We start from the raw sequence: 12,098 nt of genomic DNA on the forward strand, positions 1-12,098 counted from the left end.
GCAACCCACGTGATAATCTATGAAAGACGTAGTTCCCAGTGGAGGCTATCTTATATTAATAGCAAACCTAATTGCATAAAACAGTTCGGTATTAAGCTTCTTGGTTGGTTTGGGTGATATTAGGCAAACGAAGAAGTGACACCAGAGACAGAGAGGCAGATATAACTAATATATCAATGAGCTAAAGGATGATACTTTAATTAATGACACAAGATTTTTGTGTGATTTAACGCTTTCTTTTTACGTGATTTATTCTTTAATTCATATCTCCCCCTGGGGTAACCATTGTTCGTTGTTTATAATTTTTTGTTCATGAAGGAATCAGTGGCAAAATAGAAAGTAATGAGTCAACTAAACGGTGTTTAGGTACAGAGTTGCGACTGAAACAACAAAAAAATCTTTGATTTCTCCTTTTGTTATTCTTTATCTTTCATGTAATCCTGTCGTGCGACTTTAATAATTGGAATTTAGAGTCGTTAGGATTATTAGCGACGTCATTACATACCTTGTTTTGAAGCTGCGACAGTCGCCGGTAGCCCGGTACAAGCTATCGGCGAACTTTACGAAGAAGATGATATCAAAGATTAATTTTATTCTAAAAACTAATTTTTATTGAGAACTTTATTAATTTACAACTATTTCTAAAAATAACATAACTTTAGGTTTTTCCTCTAAAGTTGGCATGCATGTTAAATTATTCCAAATCTAGCATTTATGAATATTAAGTATTTAAATTAGAAAACAAAAATTCATTTTTAAAAAAGGAAAAAAATAATCAAACTGACGATTCTTGTTAAAGTTTTTTTTTTTAATTCTGAATTTATTATTGATTGCAAATTATGAGATCTTGTTAGAGTTTATTAAACTATAAATTCAATTAACTTGTTCAGTATTCTTACATATGAGCATCCAGCTAAATAGCTAGTTATAAAGAGTCCGTCGAAAATTCCATTTGCATCAATCAAAGCGCAGTATTTAATTGTAACGTTAGCCCCTCGCACATGCACCCAACTACTTTGTTTAGTAACATTTACAAGGTTGGGCTTAATATAGTTAGTAGTTAGGTATCATCTATCAGTGATTCATTTTGTCACTAAATTTTTGGGCACACAATGTTGTTGGTACAGTTGTAATAACATAAGCTATGTAACAACCTGCATAAATCGATTTAAAAAAAATTATTATAAGTAAAATTATTATTATAGTATTAATATCTGTTTGTGTCAAACATAAATACATAATATGTAATTAAAGTTTTTTATTTATTTATTTATTCAAAACTGTATTTTTCGTGTAAAAAATATGTTTCACCCGTGAAATCTTTGAATGTATAAGAGGTTTTATCGTTGAGAAAATATTGATAGAATGTTACTATTTATTGCAACATGTCTTTTGTGCGTAAAATCAAATTCATATCTTCTTTTTTTGTGCAAAGGTCTCATTTCATTCAATCATTCGGATAAGAGCTTAGAGAGCTTAGAGTTTTTGCCAATACAAGACCAAAATTAAGAAGGTTACAACCATAAGCATAAAAAGGTAAAAAATATAGATTCGACAATATTTCCAAGAGATATCAGAGACAAGGGCGGTGAACCATCAAATCACAAACGATTCCAAGGGAAGTCGAAGCCACATTCACGAACAAGGCGTGAACATGGGGAATTGTCCTTATCAATAGACATTGGGACGATGAAAAGGGTTCCATGGCCAAGAGGCTCAATGGAAAGGTTTGCTCATTAGCAATGAGGAGGGTGGATTCAGATTTAAGGTTGGGTAGGGTTCGCTTGGAGATGTTACGGTAACAACCATTCCTTAGAGATGGGATCATAATGCTGTAACTCATCAAGCTTTGGGTTGTGGGAATAATCTTCCGGCTTTTGATGATTTGCTTTTGATATGGCTCGGGAAGCAAGGGAGATGGTAGGAGAAGGTTGAGGAAGGTACGCTAATCTCCTCGCCATTGGTAGGAGATCATAATGTCGTTCTTCCTCAAGCTTTGGGATCTCAAACAGAAGATGCAACAAGGCAATTGGCAGGACTCAGGGATCAGATGAAACGGAGAGGAGGAAAGGTTGGAGAAGTTTCGGTAACCACCGCTCCTTAGAGACAAGATCATAATGCCGGTCTTCTTCAAGCATTGATAAGCATGAGTAGTACCCTTAGGTGATTCTAATGGCAAGGTTTTCAAATAAAGATTGTACCCCCATAGCAACATTGATTGATTATGTTCCAAATGCAGTCTTCGAACAAATGGTTCCATGTATCGACACAAAAGTATGTTACGGGAGAACAATGAAATATTTAGAACGAACCTGGACTTTTGAAGAATAAGATTTGGATCACAGGGCCTCGATGAGAAAATAAATGGGCCGAAGCCCATTTGGTGAAATGGAGGGTCCAGTCGAGGGCCACCAAGGGACGTTAGGGTTGCGCCGCCGCCGTTCATTCTCGAAGTCATCACCAGAGCAAAACCCGGTTTGAGCCATTCTGACGGTAGGACTCCCGAGAGCTTATAGCTGAATCTTGAGAGATCAGGCTGGAATCGAGGGGGAGGTGTGGGGGTCAATATCTGCAGTGAGATCCGGAGAGGGAGGTCTTCAATAGGAGACAAAGAAGACCCAACATCTTTAGATCTGGGGGAATCAGAGAGACTCGCCTCAGATTTGAGCGTTGAAGCGCCGCTGGACAAAGAGGATTTCTCTAGGTTTAGATGCGACAGAGATGGGGCTATCAGCGGTTCAGGTGGAAGGGGATTCGCCGGGAAAGTCCTCTCAAATTTATCAGAGAAGTTATGGTCGTCGTTGATAAGAGGTTTACCGGGGAGAAGTTGAGAAGATTTAGTAAGTGACCAAATCGACATTAAAAGAGAAATCTTTAAGAAACACGAGATAAAAGGGAGACAAGAGTCCTGACGCCGGCAAGCAAAAGCTTTGCCAGCACCGGAGATGGAGGCTAAGCGGAGGTCCTCGATAGTTGGGGCACAGAGCTTTTTTGGAGTTTTTTGCTGTTTTTTTTTGTTTTTGAAGTTAGGATAAATAAAAGTTTTCTTCAAATTCATATCTTCTTATGTTTTATTTTGTAATCACAACAATTTTGCATATTCCTTATTTAACCATAACAACATATACTAAATTACTCGGTAGTTTAATTATTTAATTTTATTATATTTTAGTAACAATTAGATTTTAAACTAAATTTTCTGAAGATAATATAATTTATTGATTTAAGTTTTTTGATTAGGCTATTTCAATATTTTGAGTTATTCGGTTTGTTAATATTTTCTATAAATGACCGATTATTACCAAAAAACCATTATGAAAAATTAATGAAATTCCAAAATCAACGTATTCGTGTAAGAATACATTTCACCCATGAAATATGTGAACGTAGTAAAAAAAATATTTATAAAATGTTACAATTTATGGCAAGATATAATTTTGTGTGTTTTAAAAATCAAATTTATATTTATAGTTTATCGAGTAACTTAACAATTTTGCATAATCTAATAGTCACTCATTTTAAATATATTATGATTTTTTTTGGGTAATAAGTTTATTTATAATGAAATGGTCATTGTCTCATTCCTTTTTTTATAGCACATAGTGAATATACAATTAGAACCCATATTCATATTTGGTTATCAATATTTCCATTTTTTAATGAATAATGACACTAAATGTTGAGAATAATTAATTTACATACTTAGATATATATAAATCATCACATATCATGATATCCCCTAATTTGTTGTCATTTTTATATTTATTTATGAGTATATATAAATCTATATTTATTGGGAATTAAGTTTCTTTTAAGAAGTTAGAGATAATTCATGGGTAATATACTTATTTCTATAATCAATTATAATAATTATTGAAGCTTGTTATTTAAATTATTATGGTAATAATACAAACATAAAAATAACATTTTGTTTTTATATGATTATGTTAATAAGTTATATGTTCTTTATTTTTATTAACTTTATATTAACTGATATGTTTTTATAGTCATTTTAGAATATTTTACTTCTATTGATTTTAAGAAATCAATATAACTTTGACTTGTATATTTGTAAGTAAATTTTACTGAAGTTTTGCATTAAAATAGTATGTAATTATTTAATTAGTTTTAATATGTGATATTTAAATTTATGTGAGAAATAATGACATATCTAATTATTATTCAGTTAATTGTTTTTTAAATATAGTGGCATGTTAATGTAATTAAGTAGAAAATTTAAAGATATTTTGCTAAAAGGTGCACAAAACTCTATGGTGGCGACACATCAGCTGTTTCAAAAGTGTGTTTCCCTATTAATATATAAGGATTTTTTTTGGCTCAGCATCAACTTTTCATTCACCAAATCAAAGTTACAACCAAATCAAAGACACATTACATTCACCTCCATAGACTTGGATCAAAACAAATGCAATGGTTGATCAAGTACAACCCTGGAACACTAGGCGGATCCAACGCTACCCAATCGAGAACCATTGCATTTTTTAACCACCATGAGATAGATAACACTCCACGACTCGGAGTGAAATCATCTCTTAAACCACCTAAATTGACCCAATGATACGAAAACAAATACTAACACAGAGGAGGCCTAAGCTACTACTGAAAAAAGCTCAAAATCCAGCTATGAGATCCTCATGATCGACGTGTAGAACTTGTCTCAATAGCTTCAACACCCAGAGGCGCATTATTAGAAAAGCTTGGTCTCTCCGGCTTTCTCTGTTCCGGGCTTAAACCTAAAACGGACACTACATCTGATTGACCCGACCAAGAGTCACGAAGCTATAATAACCAGCGAAATAGATTGTTCTCCGAACTAACTATACAAAACCAGAATGCTAATCATCAAAATTAGAAATTGGAGCACAGATTAGCATATCATCACCTCATAGTGCAAGTTCAAATTGACAACATCACTTTCGTTCAGTTACGAGGCATTCACCACCTTGGCCGGACTGAAAGAAAACAAAACGCCACCACCCCTTGCTACAGGACACCGCCATGGCTGATATGAGAGGTAAGGTTTGAAGAAGAATCTAAACCCCACCACTGAAGCTCGTCGAGGAAAAGCTTCAGCCCTCACTGCTCTCCGAAGCCCACAAACCACCGGTTTCACCACAAACCACCAGTTACAAAACAATAAACGGATTCGCCACAGATCCACCAGACATGGCCAAGATTCGACGCTGTTCTCCACCGTCTGCATTAGAGTCTTCACCGGCGACTCCCACCCAACGGATCTTCGCTTCACACACCAAGGAATCGCCAGATCCACTGCCTTCGGGAAGCACACAACCGACGGTGATAACATAGCAAGAAGCGGGGGACTGAAAGGATCTACCAAAAAGAAGAAAATTACTCGGGACGGAACTCTTTCTGACGCCGGAAGGGTAATTGGAGAGGCGGATCGAAGTTGGCGGCGACTCTCTCTCTCGCGGCGATTTTAGGGTTTTCAATATATAGGGAATTAAGATACTAGTTTTATAAAAAGTTTAAGTATTGGTTGTTTCAAGTATTTGTGTATGATTATGTTGGCCGACATCACCATGACACCATATATCGCTGTGTCTTCAATATCATTGCGAATTGGTATCATCAATTCGAATTATTATCTTCAAATCAACAAAACAAGTAAACTGCTTCCCAGTTCCTACACTAACCCAACGATTTTCTCTAGCCACTCTTCTTTGTACGTGCTTGAACTGTTATGTGAGGCACTTGATTCGCTGTCATCGTTTTCTAGTAGCTCCCAACTGTTATGTGGAACTTATGTGAGCTTGAACAGAGCAAAAAAATTCGAATTTTGAATTGAAGATTGAAGGAAGCAGGCAATGAGAAGCGGGACCCAAGTGCCTTTGTAAACCCGAAACACAAAGTGTGTTGGAAAGATTTGAGCCTATAAAATTTGCTGTTTGGGTTTTTTTTTTTCCTTCTTGGTTGTTGCTTAAATTGACAAGTTTATAAGGAAATTTGTAACACTTGATTAAAACCAATATGTATATTCATCTTGCAATGTTCTGATCTGAGTGATCTCTCTCTATTGGGAGATGGTGAACCGAAGATCGACCGAGATCGACGGTCGAGATGATAAACTCGAAAATGGAAATCATGAAGATATTATTCTAGAAGATATTAGATAAATTTTAATATTGATTTAGGAAGTTTAGCATTATCAAGAATGTATAAATAATATTTAGTTTACATTTATCCTTATCTTAGTTTAGGAAACTCATCTCTATATAAGAGAACGTATCTTGTACAATTACAATCATGAGAGTCTAATATAATTTTTCCTTTAACACATTATGTGTTTTTACTCTCATCAAATCTATCATGGTATCAGAGCCAAGATCATTGATGTGGTTTATGGTTCCATTACGTTAGCTTCCGCAAAGAAAAAAAAAATTGAGTTTCTCTTCTTTTATTTTGACCTTCCTCCATCGCTTCTTCTTTTAACGTTGGAGTCTTTCTTTCTTTTTGTTCTAATTGTGAGTTGGTAATGAGATTTATCCAAACTCTATAGACAAAAATTCTGGTATTTGGTTTTCACACACGTGAGTGTGTTGTCTTGTGTGGCCATGATTTGGCTGGTGGTGGTGACTATGAATATTAACCAAGACGTATGGTTGTGTTCGGCCTGTGGGCCAAGTGAAAAAAAAACAAAAAAAAAAGAATGGTGTTTGTCTCTTGTATAAGAGATTTGGGCATAATAGTACGTGTTTGTGCTACTTTACGTATCGTCATGTGGTTTCTTTGTTTTACTTCGACGGAGCCATGAGGATGACTTCGACGGATACGATACTGATTTGGCGATGATGAATTCGAATTCGACCATGACTACACAAGTTTCTTTATGAACAAGAAGTTCGAAGAATGATCCAAACTTGTGATTTTAAATCGATGGAGATTGACTCCATGACTGAGTATAATTGCCACGAAGATGACTCTACAGCCGAGTATAAAAGCCGTCGATGATCCTATGACCGGGTATAAACGTCGATGATGACCCGATGGCCGAGTATAAAGCCGTTATATTGAAGATTTGTCTAATCTCACTCGTGTTACCATGTATGAGCTTGCCGGGAGGTATTGGGAGATGGTGAACCGGAGATCGACCGAGATCAACCGAGATCGACGGTCGAGATGATAAACCCGAAAATAGAAATCATGAAGATATTATTCTAGAAGATATTAGATAAATGTTAATATTGATTTAGGAAGTTTAGCATTATCAAGAATGTATAAATAATATTTAGTTTACATTTATTCTTATTTTAGTTTAGGAAACTCATCTCTATATAAAAGAATGTATCTTGTACAATTACAATCATGAGAGTCTAATATAATTCTTCCTTTAACACATTATGTGTTCTTACTCTCATCAAATCTATCACTCTCATCTAGTATTGAGCGTAGGTATGGATTCGACGATTAGAGAGAGGAGGAGGAAGAAGAGAGAGAAAGAAGTAGATAACCGGAAAATCCCAGTTTGATATGGTTAGGAGAAAACCGATTTTTTTTTATATTAAAAATAAAAATTAATTAGATAACCGAAATAAAATTGGAATTTTGATTTTGTTGAAAAATCGTATGTATGAAAATAATAACACTAATTGTTTTGAGTTTTAAATGACACGTTTTTACTACTTGGTGTATTTTTATTCAAATTCAAACCAATTGGGTATTAAACGTCCAAATAAAAATAACTTCTTTTTGGTTTAGGGAGATTCTCAGAAATAACACCAATTTAAGTTTTTCTTCCAAATTTAGCGCATATTCTTCTATTTTCCTAATTTAAGCACCCATTCTAATTAAATAGTTAAACACCACTAAAATTAAAATTACTAGAGCTGTGTGTTCCCCGGCCAATTCTCATCGCCGACAAGAGGAGATGGACGAAGAGACATGAGTGAAGACGACGCCAATTCATCATCCTCATATCCATTATCGTCTCCTTCCTCTCCTTCTATTTCTTCTCGTCTTACCACTCCAGATTGATCATTCGCCGGATCTGAAACTCGATTGAATCCGGTGACACTGAGACCGCCATCGACATCCTTCGCTCCCAAGATCCTTTCGTCCTCAATGATCATTGTATTCTATTTCGGCTCCAGAAACAGGTGTGCGTGTTAATCTCATCAACCTATGAAGATCTACCTTTGGGCTTTAGCCCGTCTCTGTTCAGCTCCCTTGAGCGTTACTTACCCGAGCAACTTCTCAATTCCACTCGAATCGATAAAGCTAGTTTCATGAGAGACCTTCTTCTCCAATACTCCCTTGACACTGAGCGAGTTCGGGTAAAAGCTTTCTGCTTTTTTACCTGATTTTTAATAGTTTTCGAGCTTCCATTTTTGTGACTTTGAATTTCGTGTCTCATTTTCCATATTATGAGGCATAACGAATACAGGAAGAAGAAAGTCTTGTATTCTTACCATGTAATCTTCTTTTATCGAGTTGGGTTGAAAAGTCTTAATCTTGAATTGGTTATTTCAATCATTTGTGCTTTTTGTTAATACTGGTTTTTCAGCGTCTACATGGAGAGAACTATTCTCTTCACCCTACAAGTTTCTTTGTTCCTTCGTTTCATAAAGCTTTTACTCAGAAGTCGGAGCAAAGTTTCAGAAACATGATGGTTGAGTCCTCTCCTGGGATTTTCACTTTTGAAATGTTTCAAGCCACAGGGAAATGCTACTAGCAGAGGTATAAAATGACTTAATGGAATCTTTTTCTATGTTTGGCCATAGCTAAATGTCGAGGATCGATTTTAAACCATGTAACTCTTGTTCAAATTTATTTTTTGCTGTGAAGAAATTTATTGAGCTGCTGACATAAGGAACACATGAGGCTTGCTTTTGTTCCATGTGCTCTTGATGCTAACTAGGTACTGGAAAATTCCATCCCTTCTTAATATATTGTCTCTTAGCTCTATAGTTCTTATTTTAATCTTAATTTTCCTATCAATTTCTTGTGAATTGGCTTCTGAACATGTTGGTCTTTAGAACCCATTTTGCTGGATTAAAAGTTAAACATATCTCCGGATACATGCTCCACTCCTATTAACATATGTTTAGTAGGATTTAATAAAACTGAAAAGGAAAATTTTAATTTTTTTTTTGGAAAACACACTTCAATTTTCAATTTGTCATACTGGTGATCTACTGTTGTATACCTGGATACAAAGGAGCTGTGGCTAAAACCCCGGCTAAATCGAAATTGATACCATTAATTTGAGGATATTTGCAAGTGACAAGATTTAGTATGGTGCCAAGTCCTCCTCCAATATCAACTAAAGTATTTACATCTTTGAATCCTTTGTAAACTTCTAAAAACTTCTTCATGATCATGGCAGAAGATTAATTCTGACATTGCCTGGTTAAACATACTAGCAAATTGTTCTTCCAACCCAATGTATTCGAAGATTTTCATGCCATGGGCGGAGCTGAATGCATCTTTTTCTTCTTGTATCACATCCTTCAGATGTGTCCTGTAACAAATCTTCAATTGTTCACTAAAAGGACGTGTATAGATAGTACTTTTTTGCATATTGGTTTAATAGGAAGGTTATAAGCCGGTTTGTTATAACTGAGGATTAACTACTAATTTGGCTGATTTGCAAATAATGAGGTACGTACCAAGTTTTGAAAAAGACTTGACATGAGAGAACCTGAGTCGTCACCACGGTTTAAGAAAAACGTGCAAACTGGTTCAGCTGCGTATACCCTTTGGGACTTTCGGATTCGATCGTTTTATCCGGTCTCAACTATGTATACGACACTTCAATATCGAGTGGCTGGCGAGTAACCGTAACATCCGGTCCAGCAACATTGGCGCCTCCGGGTTGGTGGGCTTGGTAGGGAGAGCAATAGCTATCTCGGAAGGCGAGAGCCATACGTTGTCGTCAACGGCAACAATTCTGTCGAGGACGCCAAGCTCCAAGGCAGCTTTGAAAACCATGGGCAAAGCCAATGAGTTCGTGATCCTCAACGCTTGAAAGCCCATCATTTCTTCGTCAACTTGTTCTTGTTCTTTGGTTGGACCCGGTTTTGGGTAAGTGGTTAAGGGCTCTTGAAGAGGGTTTTCCATTGCTGTTGTTGGTTGGAAATAAAATTGAAGAAGGCGGAGATGGGAAGATAGGATGGTTAACAGTTAGACTTATTGCACCATTTTATAGGGAGATATCTCAAAACCAAGTGTACCGACTTTTTGATTTGGTGACCCTGACCCATGTACGTATGAGTACCGATTTTTGCCTAATATTTTTATTTTCAAGAAACATTATCTGATATATATCAGTCTAAAAATATTATCAACCCTATGTCTAAAATTGTTCATGCTGAACAATATCTAAATTTTGCTTGCATCTATTAATATATAAATATGTCAAATTTGATGGAAATAATGTAATTCATAAAGACTTGACGAGGGATAAATTGTGAACCGCCATCATAAATTATTAAAATGAAATCTCTAGCTGCATGCAAGGGTTTCGAAATTCGGTATGAGATCTCTAGCCAAGCAAGGAACAACCCACGTGATAATCTATGAAAGACGTAGTTCCCAGTGGAGGCTAGCTATCTATATATAATAGCATAAACTTTAATCAAAGGGATGATATTAGTTCTATTTTCCATCTAACGATTTAAAATTATTAAGGACTCCAACAGTTACAAATTATTAATCGTGTCTTTTCATCGTACCCTCATCTTTCAAAAATCACACATCTTATTTTTTGTATCTTTTTGTTGTACCTCCATGTTTCAAAAATCACATCCATTAATTTTTACACATTTTTATTTTACACCTCAATGTCTTACATCTTTTTGTTTATTATATATATAAACTAATTATTAATGACTCCAACAGTTGCAAATTAATAATCGTGTCTTTTCATCGCACCTCATCTTTCAAAAATCACACCTCTTAATTTTGCATCTCTTTGTTGTACCTCCATGTTTCAAAAATCACATCCATTAATTTTTACACCTTTTTATTTCACACATCTATGTCTTACACATTTTTGTTTATTATATATATAAACTTTTCTAGACTACATAAACAAATTTTGAAAAATTGTTTTCCGAGTATTTTCAAAACTTACAAGTTCATAAATAAAATCTAAATAATTGTTTTATTGAAGTGTTTTTTAACTAACAAGCAAAAATCTCTAATTCAAGGTAATTTTATATTTTTGTTGCGAATGACCAGTTAGTGTTTCTTCACCAAACCTGTTAATTTTTTTAGTTAGATTATTATTACTGTTAGATACGGCGGAACAACATATGAGTATTATTTTCTTTCAATTTATTAATCAACATGATTCACTCATCTTCGTTAAAATTTGGATTGTTTTCTTTATTGATTCATTCATCTAAGTTTTGTTTGGTGTCGTTTTCCATTTAGACATACATCGATTATCTCTTCCAAGTATTAATCTAAGTAATTGATTGTGATTTCTATTTTTTCATAGATTTATATATTTATATATTGCAGCAAACTCACTTTTAGAGATCAATTTAAAAATAACGGATGAGATTGTTTTTATTATCTCCTCTAACTGTTTAGATTTGTTAATAATTTTAAAAGTTGCAATTTTTGATCCAACAAATGTGTTTTTTCGTCGTGCTCCCAGCTTTCAATGTTCAAATTTGTTACTTTTCGCATATTTTGTTTCACAACTCTTTGTTTATATATATATATATATATATATATTTATGGACTTTGAAAAGATTTTTTGTTCTTTGAGTATTGTTTAACATCTCCAAATTTAAAATTCTGAGTATTATTTTCTTTCAATTTATTAATCAACATTGATTCACTCATCTTTGTGAAAAAAAAATTGATTGTTTTATTTATTGATTCATTTATCTAACTTTTGTTTGGTGTCGTTTTCCATCTAACTCTTATTTATTATCTCTTCCAAGTATTAATTTAGGTAATTAATTAAGATTTTTCATAGATTTATCTTTTTAGTCAATTTGGTTGGTTGCATTTGCATCTATGAACTTTTTCTTCCTGATTTTTTTATTATTTTTAAGAAATTTTGATAAAATAATAATTTAATTGTTTTATGTGAATATCTT

The 12,098-nt window shown here is 34.3% G+C and overlaps 2 long non-coding RNA genes across 4 annotated transcripts; one reads left to right on the forward strand and one right to left on the reverse strand.

Moving 5' to 3' along the window:
* The first annotated feature begins 7,793 nt into the window (after positions 1 to 7,793).
* LOC104721672 (uncharacterized) lies at positions 7,794 to 10,328 on the forward strand. Of its 3 annotated transcripts, none has more exons than XR_757069.3 (4): positions 7,815 to 8,315; positions 8,546 to 8,718; positions 8,827 to 8,899; positions 9,368 to 10,328. It is a non-coding gene; the product is annotated as an uncharacterized LOC104721672 (long non-coding RNA). The 3 variants fall into 3 exon arrangements; XR_015571449.1 differs by having other exon boundaries at positions 9,643 to 10,328; XR_757068.2 differs by lacking the exon at positions 9,368 to 10,328 and having other exon boundaries at positions 7,794 to 8,315; positions 8,827 to 9,059.
* Positions 9,007 to 9,789, reverse strand: LOC147933628 (uncharacterized). Its single transcript, XR_015571450.1, has 2 exons — positions 9,651 to 9,789; positions 9,007 to 9,502 (listed from the first exon to the last, which is right to left on the reverse strand). It is a non-coding gene; the product is annotated as an uncharacterized LOC147933628 (long non-coding RNA).
* Positions 10,329 to 12,098: the final 1,770 nt, after the last annotated feature.

The sequence above is a fragment of the Camelina sativa genome, chromosome 11 (assembly GCF_030686135.1).
Source record: "Camelina sativa cultivar CO46 ecotype springtype chromosome 11, ASM3068613v1".
Lineage (NCBI taxonomy): Eukaryota > Viridiplantae > Streptophyta > Magnoliopsida > Brassicales > Brassicaceae > Camelina > Camelina sativa.